Source organism: Lagenorhynchus albirostris, chromosome 8 (assembly GCF_949774975.1).
Source record: "Lagenorhynchus albirostris chromosome 8, mLagAlb1.1, whole genome shotgun sequence".
Lineage (NCBI taxonomy): Eukaryota > Metazoa > Chordata > Mammalia > Artiodactyla > Delphinidae > Lagenorhynchus > Lagenorhynchus albirostris.
The window spans coordinates 54,591,075-54,602,843 of record NC_083102.1 but is presented as its reverse complement, the minus strand read 5'-3'; the positions used below and the strand labels follow the sequence as shown (position 1 = coordinate 54,602,843).

The following is an 11,769-nucleotide window of genomic DNA, read 5'->3' as shown; positions in this document are numbered from 1 at the left end:
TTAAGATGGCAAGAGGGAAGAGTCATTGTTTCACACTGTAGTAGGATGTATAAGCTAAGTTGCATTTGAACCTAAATCATTGAACCGCTGCTTCAAACATATGTCCCTGGATGTCCCCAGCATTGTCTGCATCTGTCAGGCAGGCACACCTTCGCCAGGACCCCCGCTGGGTCACTTCTCAGGATACACTCCAACTGGGAACCCTTACCCCATCTTTGCAGCATGCCCTCCGTAATTATTGGTGGTCTCACAGGGAAGGAGAAAAAAGACGACTCTATCAGAATCCCATTCTCCACCGGCACAGTCAGCACCATTGGCAGAGGCTGGCTCTGGGGCTGCAAGGCTGCTCCGAGCTATTATTGTGCCTGGCTCTCTCTCAGCATGACTCAACGCAGACAATATAGCACACCGAGAGCATGGGGGATGAACAGTAAATACGAAGCCTTGGATTTTTTTTTTAATCTTGTCAGTTTTCTCCTGATTTGTGTCCTTTATCCTAGCCCCCTCTGCTGTATAAGCTTCTCAAAGCTAATGCCCATAACGCCACCACCCACTGGTAGCAGCAGGCTGCTGGGCCACGGCGGGGTCCTCATGGCGGAGCTTTACAATGCCCGCCATTCTTCAGCGACGGTACGCGTTAACCTAGTGGCACCGGGTTGCTCCGACACCTTCCCCTCTGGTTTCTCTTTCCTCTGGGGGCCAATGGCAAGGCTGGGAGTACCGCCCTCCTGACTCTAACTGCTTGCCTCTGCGAGCACACACCACATGCTCCAACCTGGCAGAGCTGGAACAACGGCCCTGCTGAAAAAGAGCAAGGCAACCCTGGGCAATTATGGAGCTGAGAGTTGACTGTCATCTCTACTTCCACATTAAAAAAGTTAGAACTATTTCTCCAAGCTATTTCTTTGGCCTCTGGTAGATACCAGCCCTCCCCGTCCTCTCTTTTCTCAAGAGCTAGTGGGATTAAATCAACCCAGGGATGCGGTCAAGCCCACCGCCGAGGCTGCTGGAAATGATGTCAGCAATGGGCATCTGCGCTGTCACTGAAGTGGGACGATGGCATACATTTTGCTCCCTTGAAACAGCTCCAAGGAACAAGTTATGCTTTTGACATCTTTCTAGTTCTAATCAGTTTCCAGGGTCACTTATGGCTCCCATTTAACTAAGAAATGTGCCTGTTATCTCTACCTTGGCTACTACGACGTCTGCCTCTACGCCATCTCCTATCTCAGAATCCACTGGTGGTGGCAAGGCTGTGTGGAAGTGCACGTGCCTTTGGCATAGGTGACTTGCTACTTTAGGGGAGACAGCAGGGGTGGTGGAGGCTGGAGATGCGGTGGCTCTCACGAGCTTTTGTGGAATGCAATATACATCAACTGAGAACACTTACATTCGGTTCTGTGAGAGTGTCAGCTTGTGAGGGCTTCCAAACTAGGAAATCACAGAGGTTATAGGAAAGGAGCAAGGGAAGGGAAACCTGAGGTGGGTGCTGCTGGGGTGAGGGTCTGTGCAGGGGAGGGCTGGGGGTCGTAGGTCTTCTTAACATGAGATATGAATTTTGATTTTTACCTTCAAGGAGAAACATTTTAAAATCACCAAATAGCATATCTAGAAGTTGATGACTGTACCTGGTATGAACTTTATCATCCATTGATGGGGCTTTGTTTGGGGTTATGAAGCTGACAGATCCGACAAGAAGAGGTGATGATAGAAATGAAACTGGCCTCCCCAAGTGGCACTGTCCATCCCAGTGCGGCTCCCAGCAGTGCTGGGTCAGGTGCAGGCGCCCACTAGGCCGTGTTCAGGGAAATGTGCTCAGCTTCGAGAACACTAACGCTTCTGGCAGAATGTCAGTGTGCTCAGGCTTTGATTTGTGTTCAATGGAGGGTAACCTACTCACCTCATCTTAGTATATGTGCAAAAAAAAAAAAAAAAAAAGAGAGGAAGAGGCAATAAAAGATACTAGTAAGATTGTCATTAAACAAAACCAGATTGGCTCCAATGCACAGAACATGTGGTGAATGTCAGTAAGGAGCTGGGGGAATTGGGAAGATCTTGGAGCTCACAAGATTTGTTTTGCACAACCTCTAGTCCTTTACCTGCATTTGGCATAGCAAATCAAGCAAAGGGAGGGTTTAACAAATTTCTGGAACATGCCAGCTAACTCACTCCTTCCCACATCCAAGAGCATTGTGTGTTTGGTCTCTTGTTTGCATTCTTTTTTTTTTTTTTTTTTTTTTTGCGGTATACGGGCCTCTCACTGTTGTGGCCTCTCCCGTTGCAGAGCAACAGGCTCCGGACGCGCAGGCTCAGCGGCCACGGCTCACGGGCCCAGCCGCTCCGCGGCATGTGGGATCTTCCCGGACCGGGGCACGAACCCGTGTCCCCTGCATCGGCAGGCGGACTCTCAACCACTGCGCCACCAGGTAAGCCCCTCTTGTTTGCATTCTTTAAGAATGGTTGTGTCTAAGAGTTTTTAAGACAATGTTTCTTTGATGGAGTATATGGTGTTATTTGGTACCCACCAAGAAGATGTAACAAGAAAATGTACAGAGATTCTGCTATACTTTATTCCATATCATGTTACAAGAAAACGACAGTGACAGCTGACAAACCATTACGTCTTTCATAATACAGACAAATTACAATTGGTAACAAATATGCAACATGTATTATTCCATTCTCCTTACTATGTGTCATTTTGAAGTATAATAATTTTCTGAATAATGCTAGCTCATTTCTTAGGTACCAACCCCCTGTTAGAAAGTACACATCTCAGTGTATCATACAAAAAAAAGATAAAAGAAAAAATTTTTAAATCCACTCCCAACTAGAGAGAATGTAGATTTTGTATGTGCCTCTAAAATATGCTGCTGTAGGAAGGGAATGAGAATAGGAGATTGCTTATTTTATTTGAATTTTGTTTGGTTTGGTTTTTGGTGTATGAGAAAATTGCAAGGCAGTAACTTATATGGTTTCTTCTGCCTACAAGCTGGTAAGGGAGATGGGAGTTATATGCAATTATGCAGCATATTCCTATGTATAGGGGCAGGCAATAATCTACCCCAGTATGTACAGCCTAAACATCCTCTTATATAACAAAGATTACAAAACCAGTAATATTCACAGATGATTATCTTGTATAGATGCATTACCTAGGGTATTGATTACACTGGCTATCATGTACACACTGAGGAAAGGATACCAAGAGACCTTGCTTTCTCCACAAGCCTGGAGGCTCCTCTGGAAACACTTCTCGTCACCCTTGGGAGGTAGAAATAGCTTCTCATCCTTGTGTCAGGGGACAGACAGCCACTCCCGCCTTATGCCCCCGTTTTTTTTATCTGAGCACTGCAAACATTTTTTTTTCATGTCCTATGTATCTTGTATTTATTTTTAAGTCAACCAAACTCTTCCTTTAAGAAAACGGACATGAAGTCCCAAGTTGCCTTTCAAAATACTGTGTGTGCAGTGACGTCACACGGACACAGCTACCATGCTAACGTGTTCTAACTATTCCAGCTGTTTGAATTCAAGCTACTCCTTCATATAAAAATAATCTCACAAAACATTCCAGTGCTTTCTCAATAGAATAGTAACTCTGTTCATGAACACAGTCTGTAGTGATTTTCATGGCTGTCCTCAGCGAGAGGAGGGGAAAAAAAAGAAGGTGTTCGCAAATGGGAGAGGAAAGAGAGAGACAAAGTAAACTTTGATGTTCTGCACCAATGGCAAGCATGGGGAACCTAAAACCTCCTAAATGAGACCCTTCTGAGACATATGTCTCTGTAATAAAACAGATTTACCCCCCCACTGAGAAGTATTACGTTTCATTTCCCAAGAGAAGCTGCCAATGACAGGGACATATATCTCTGAATAACTCTAACATTTCTAATTGAAGTCTTTAAACATTAAATATTTTCAAATTTCAAGTTAGAAAGCTTATTACATAGCAAGACTGAATCATCATCAGCCCTTGGTTTAAACTTCATTAAGTACAAAAGTTATGCCTCTCCCCCAAATGAATAATTCAAAATAAATCACAGGAAAGGCCGTTTTTTGATTGCACGTAAAGTTTTCTCTCCACATTTACTTTAAGAAATCCTAATGTAAATACATGTTAAATCAAAATACCTCTAAAGACTGCCAAAGAGTTGGAATGTATGAAAGGAGAATGGGAAGTATTTCTAGGTAGTGAGCAGTAAGCATTCTGGCCTTGGATAACTTTTCCACTCTTTAAAATCAATCAGTAAATAATTCCTCGCTTAGCACTTAGAAGCTTACAATGAATACTACTTTGGACAAGATGGATTGTGACCTGACATCTATGCTCACACCCCACTCCAGGGGAAGTACTGTTTTAATGTTTAGAAATTCTGGGTCCAATTTCCTAGGTATACTGGGTGACTATAGAAAAGCTTTTCCTTCACCTGACTCTCAGGGAAAGTTTTTGTCAAACTGGCTCATAATTCCTACTCTTGATCCTAGAAAGTGCGACACGTTTCAAGTTCTCAGCCTCTCCTCCTCTCTACTAGGAAATGTAAAACAATGTACACGAAGGTATTTCCATAAGAACTGGTGTCCTCAGGAGCTAGGTTTCATGCTCGAGATGAAGTTTCCTAGCTGCCCCAGTGTTATTTGGGGTCTGCAGTGAGGCCTGCCCCACCGGGAACAGACCTGCGCCAGGCAGCTCTCCCTCTGGATCAAAGCACGCGCATGCCCAATCCACCTTCCCCTCCACGTCACATACTCGCCTTTATCCTCCAAGGTCTCTCCTAAACAAGGGAAGCCGGGCCTTTCCTTTTTCCCTTTTCCATCTATAAAGCAAGACTCCTGCCTTGTTTCTAAAACCTGCATCCGAACAGTTATTCCTGGAGACTGCTTAAAGTTAGGGTACCCAATGATGCCTTCCAATTAGCCTGGAATGTTTAGAAAAATGTAGTTCAAAGGTGTTTTGGTGTAAATGAGCAAATTTCAAACTCTGGATAGCTTTGTAATTTGCTTTTTAAATGTTGACTAGTAAAGACAGCATTCAGGGCTCATCTAGCAGATACAATTGTTTTGCACCCGTGCCTTAAACATTCTGTTCCTCACTCTTTTCACCATTTAGAAAATACTCACAAAGCGTAACAAAGTGGATGGAAAAAAATAAGATGTTGACAAGACCCAGAAAGCATTTAAAAAGCTACCTCAATTTCTAGAGGTTCAAAAGGAAGTGATTTATCCCTGTCTTTGTTCTTAATGCTTCATATTTGTTTCTTCACTTCCAACCTGCTCGGAGAACAGTCATGCTATGTGGCTTGAAAATGCTAAGCAGATTCTGATATCCTATATAAGTGTGCAGTTATTTCCAAGAAAAAAAACAAAACAAAAACACACATTTGCCAATGTCCTTAAAGAGACAAGTGGGGTCCCATGGCCAGGGACCAAGGTGTCAAGTCAGTCAGAGAACATGGGTGTTTTTTAGCTATAGTTTTCCTTCCTGGTTGTTGCAAAATGTGCATTGCTCTCAAAGAAAACACACATTGTTTTATGCCACTATGTGGCTTTCAAGTACAGACATTACTGAAGAAGTGTGAACACTGAGTGTGTTGTCTTAATGTATTTAAGACATGGCTGGTGAAAGCATAAAAACCTTTACAGAGACGCCGTGGTGCAGAGGGAAATCAAAAAAAATCAAACACAAAAGACTGAGAAGAATACATGCCATGTATCAGTAAGCAAAACTTAATCTTCACATAGTTCTTGGAAATCACAAGGTATCCAAATGCGTGCAAGGTTTTAAATAAATTGCAGAGAAAACAGGTCTTGCCAGCTTCAATTTTCTTGTAAGTGAAATCCACCACAGGGAGTGAAAGGAGACTGATCCGTGATTCCCTTCGTATTATTGGCCACTTCATTAATGTTTTTTTTTCCTTCCCAGAATGATGACAACTTAATCCTGGAAGGAGGAAAAGAGAAAATTGTTATATGTTAAAAACAAAACAACCAGAAAAACCTTACATCATTCATTTTTCCTAAATTACATGAGACATCAGAATTGGTCAGGCCAAAGTGAGCCTATCCATTCTTTCCACAGTGGCCTCAAGCACACATGTTGGAAGCAGAGCAGTCTCCTTAACCAAAACAGTCCTTATAATACGATAAACAAATGCTCTGATTGCATTTTCTACTGTTAAAATAATTTAACTCCATGAATTTAAATGGTCTAACCTCCTCTTGGATTATTTAGAGAAAAAGAAATTCAGCAAATTTCCTTCCCCAAATCATTAGCACTAATACTGGTCTTAATTAAATGCCTGTAGCATCATACAGACCATTAAAAGGATGTATCGTGTTCATTTTTATGAACATGAAATAGAAAAACGGATCACATACATGTTTTTAAAAAAATCCAGCTGTGTATCATTCCACAGTGCCGATTATCAGACCTAGTTTCAGCAGAATGAAAATTGGCCCGCGTGACCTGAATTGCCAACTTCTTCCCAACATCCTGCATACAACTGTGCATTTCCGATGATGCCTGCTTAAATTCGGTAACTACTTCCATGTGAACGGTTCAAGAAGAAAGAAGGAATGTTCACTCTGCTTCTCTCTCCGTTTCTTTTTTGGCCCTTAAGCATTTTCATTGAGTTTCTAGGATGGGAAAATAATGTCTTGCCAGGAAGGGTGAAAAGAAACACTGTCAGGGTCAAGTCGCACAGCCCAGAGATTCGATCCATCAGCTCCACTGAATCCCAGAACCAACTCATTATCTCAGTTTAGAAGCTTGAGGTCACTGAGGCCTGGTCAGGCCTGCTTGTCCCCTTACACACTGCCACACAGGCATCTTCTCTGGCAGACAAGGAACAGTGGTCTTTTGTCAAGACTTTGCAGTGCAGTTGCCCTACTGCTGCCCTTGCAGGCTAGGGTACCAAGCACATCACCCCTGAATGGCACTACCTTGACCAAGGGAGCAACAAGTTCCAATCTTACAGTTAAGAACCATTAAAACAGCATCCTCTCCACCCTCTAACTCATTTCTGCCACTTACTATGATGATTTTTGGAAGGTTAACCTTCCACCCTTTTTTAAAAAATTGAGGCTAAATTCATATAACACAAAATTAACCATTTTAAAGCATATAATTAACTGGCATTTAGTGCATTCACAGTGTTGTGCAACCATCACTTCTGTCTAATTCCAAAACATTTCTGTCATCCCCAAAGGAGACCTTATATTCTTTATTTACATATCTTATATGCTTCATTCTCATTCTTCTCTTGCTCCAGGCTCCTTGGCAACAGTGAATCTGCTTTCTTGTCTGTGTGTATGAAATATCCATTCATGAGTTGATGTATATTTGGGTTATTTTCACCTTTTGGCTATTGTGAATAGTGCTGCTATGAACATTAATGTACAAATATTTGTCTGAGTACCTGTTTTCAATTCTTTTGGGTAACACTTGGTAGTGGAATTGCTGGGTCATATGGTGATTCTGTTTAATTTTCTGAGGAACTGGCAATCCATTTTCCACAGTGGCTGTGGAAAATCCATTTTATAATCCCCCCAGCAATATACAAATGTTCTAATTTCTCTACACCTTTGCAAACGTTTGTTATTTTCTGTTTTTTTGTTTTTGTTTTTTCTTGATCATAGATAGCCTAGTGGGTATGAACTGGTATGGCACTGTGATTTTGATTCACATTCTCCTAATAATTAGTGATGTTTGAGCTTGTTGGCCATTTGTATATTTACTTGAAGAAATATCTATCCAAGTCCTTCGCCCAGTTTTAAATTGGATTGTCTGTTGTTGAGTTGTAGGAGTTTTTTTTTAAAATATATTTTGGATATTAATCCCTTGATTTGCAAATATTTACTCCCATTCTGTGGGCTGCCTTTTCACCGTATTGATAGTGTCCTTTGATGCACAATTTTAATTTTGATGACGTCCAATTTATCCATATTTTTCTTTTGTTTCTTGTGGGTTTTGTGTCACAAAGTTATGAAGATTTTCCCCTATTGTTTTCTTCTAAGAGATGCCAGCTTTTCCAGGAAGCCTGCCCACCCTGGCCAAACAGGAGTCAGGGTTTGTCCTGACATCTGCTTGCCTAGACACAGAGTTCCTACAGCCATGCCCGAATGAACTAGTCATTGCCTGGCTCTCCTCCACTCCACCACTTTAATCAGTAGGATGCAGACCTGGCACCCAAGCCTGACCTTTCTGAACTACAGACTTCATGTAGTCCCTGTGGTCTGAGGGCGTTTGCTGTGAGGGAGCATGTAGGGTGGCAGGTGATTATATTCTTGATTAATCTTGGTTTTGTTCGCCATTGTGTCCCTAGAGCATAGCCCAGACCTAGCTCAGGTAGTCAGTAGACAGTTGTGGAATGAACAGGAAGGGGAAAGGTAGAATCTGAGAACTTGGGAGTGGAGTATGTTCTCAGATGTTATTCCCTCCTGGCATGGTGACCAAGGGCAAATGCTGTGCCTATGCTCTTGCTGAAAGAGCACAGTGCTGGGAACAGAGGTGGCCATCCACAGATACACTACAGGCTGAGAAAGGTGGGTATTAACACCTTCCTGTAGGTCAAACATTTTTTTTTTTAACTCCATGACATTCTATTTGAAAAAACTGATTTGATTTTCAATATATCTGATTTTATGTAACCATATGTGCACACCATCACCATAGCATGTTACTTTCCTATTGGGTTGATTTAAGACTTTCTTTTAGTCATTCCTGGTGTTTGTCCTTGCCTTTGCGCTGATTCTTTGGGTATAATCTCTAGGAGAATCATGTACCTAACCCAGGGCATAAGCAGAGTTGGATAATAAAGGATAATACAAAATAACAGTAATTGGATAATAAAATGTGAACAGAGTGATTATGAGATGTCTATTACTTAGGTTTAGGTTCAGACATTTAATGAAAGGAGCCAATAATACGAAAAGAAGGGAGATGCCGGTGAGAGCTAGACCCTTTCCCATCTCTGTGAGCAGCTGAGCCCAAACTGTGCCCACTACCCTGCCTAATATTGTTCACCGGCAGCATGGGATGTCCTTTCTTCCTCCTTGGGTGGCATCAGCATCTGTTTCAGTTTTCAAGGACTGCATATGAGGTAGGTGAGTTTACTGCTAGAAAAATTCTTTAAAATCTAAATGTAATCATGCATTTGACAGGTGGGGATATAGGTGGAAGGAGAGGGCACACAACATTCATAGGGAAGCAAAGTATAATAGCAAAATCCTTCCTTACATTTAATTGATTATTAAAATGCACCACACACACAATACAAATGAAACTGAATATAAATTATAAACTATGTGCACGTCAACTCGTAAGTATATAAACCATAAGATTAATGGATGCCATTTATATCTTGCTTTCTGTTTTTACAGTGTTCTTTCTCTAGAAATGAATGTTTTAAAGAATTGGATTTTTATTGATAAAATCCTTATTCAGAAATATCTACATAGAGCTTCTCAGCTATAAATATTAATTAATTGGATTGCTAGTACCCATAATGCAACTTTGTTCTGACCCATGTGCCCTATGAACTAGATATTTTTTGGATTCAATTTTCTTAAAACCAACTGTCAGCATCATGTGATGGAGGAGATGAAAAATGAAAATGAGCAGCCCTGCTGTGCAGGTGGGTGACCTGTGGGAGAGAGTCTGCCTGGTAGGATTTTTACACGAACCATCAGACACAGACCAATTGATTAGATCATCTCATACCCGCCACCAACTAGGCTCAAGAGACTAATTAGAGAGAGTACTGCCTGCGCAGGCACCCCATTGACACCTAATTTGCTCAGCCAAAGCCTTTGGGGAAAATGTATTATCTCTGCAGCTGCACTTCATGCATTTCTGATTTGAGGCATAAGCAAGGAGTGCTTCATCACTCTTTTGAGCAAACTGAATGTAGAAGCCCTTAAGTGCTAAATGCAAGCAAACAGACCCAAATTAAAAATGGGCCAGGCTCTTTCTAATTCCCTCTGTGCTCCCTGTTAAATCTCTATGTGTACACATACACACACACACCCTTACACATACACAAACACACGCAGTTTACACGCCAGTGGGACAACACAGCCCAGTACCCCAGCTCAGGGTGCTTCCATGTAATCAGATGGTCTCTCTTTTGCTGGCCTACTTACCCACTCTCAGGTTTTGTGTTTGTTTTACTCTTTACTTTTTTAACCCTGCTGCAGCACTGCCCCTCCACAAAGTATTCTTTTTTCTACAGGAAGACTCTGGCCCCCCCCCTTTTTTTTCTCTCTCTAAGCCTCACTGGAGAGAAGTGATTATTTTGCTTCCAAATTAAAACAACTGTAGGTTTTCTTTCATGGCCTAAATTGTGAACAGGATATTCACCAGGATGTATGTGAAGCTACACATAGGGTAATCCGCTCATTTCTGTTTGAGGGACTTCTGTGTAAACCTAACAGAAAGGGAAGCAATTTGATGTAAATAAAGCTACCGCCCAGTAGCAAAGACAGTATAGAATTATAAAATAGTTAACCTCTCTTCAAGAAAAACAATGTATATTATTTGACCACCTTTAGCTTTTATCTGTTTCTAACCTAGAATAAAATTAACTCCACATTTCCTTCTTTTCAAATGTGGAACCCAAAAGACTGGTATATAAGGAGGAATTTAAAGACAGGTGTATAATTAATCACATGCTTTAAAAAAAGAAATAAAAATGAAAAATCCAGACAATATGGAAAAACTAGAGTATCTCTGTGCCAAATCTAGTGGCTAGGGGGAATGAATTTCCTTAATGCTGGAAAAGGAAAAAAAAATAGGACCTGCTGCTATGGTGTGTTTTAGAGTGGACTTAATGATTTTATGCCTTTCCACTCCCATACTGGATGAATTATTTTACCCACGTGTTCTGGTAAATTACAATTCTGCTTTGTAATCTTCATGTTTATCTTATTCTTAAGAATTCGGTGAAGATTCTGGGGGCTCATTTTAGCTGTCTACTTTTGAAATCAGCATTCATAGTTGTCCTAAATTGGGTGTTCAGGTAGTCAGGATTCCAGTGGCCACTGGAGTGACTGTCTTTCTGAAGGTGTATAAAGAGTGGTTGCAGGGGAGATGTTTGAAAATGTTAAAGATGTTAAAGATGTTAAAAAATCAGGGCCTTAACTAACACACATAACCGTTTACAGAATTTATTCTGAGTTGGTGAAAGAAAAAGTCCAGAAAGCTTCTTTTCCCCAAGTATCATATTAATAAGACTTCACTTAAAAGTATCCAGGAAAAAAGAACTACCAGACTGTGTGAGTTTGAGTTTGCTTAAAATACTAATCAATATTCAGGCAGAATTTGCTACTGTAGAAAATTAAGTCCACATATAAGATTGCTAAACCCCAAGCACCTAGGCAACTACAAACCTCTCTGAAGTAAAAATATCATGTATATATACAAATATATACATATATGACACATATACTTATTTGTATATATAATCAAATTTTATACTGTAGATTTGACATGAATGTTGGACTGAAAATGATACGTTTTATACTTCATAATGATTTTCAAAAATTTGGGGACGGCTTTATTTCTTCATTTTTCTGTGAGTTTAATTATGTTATGATTTGGCTAGAAATATAGGTTTTCTTTGAGAACATCTGAAATCAGTGTTTTCCAGTTGTTCTGACATTGCATTGAAGCTCCTCGGGGGGTGGGGAGAAATGGGATGAAACAGAAGGAAGTAGAAAATTAGTTAAACCTACTTCTGTTGCTTATTTCTGATTTATGATAATCATGCT

General features: G+C 40.9%; 1 protein-coding gene across 1 annotated transcript in view; it reads right to left on the bottom strand.

Annotated features, from left to right (window-relative positions):
- Positions 1–2,564: 2,564 nt before the first annotated feature.
- Positions 2,565–11,769, bottom strand: part of CDK14 (cyclin dependent kinase 14) — a 581,983-nt gene continuing 572,778 nt past the window's right edge. Inside the window, exon 15 of the mRNA XM_060157002.1 lies at positions 2,565–5,941. The gene's annotated coding sequence lies outside the window, so the exon portion shown is untranslated. The remainder of the gene's footprint in view (positions 5,942–11,769) is intronic.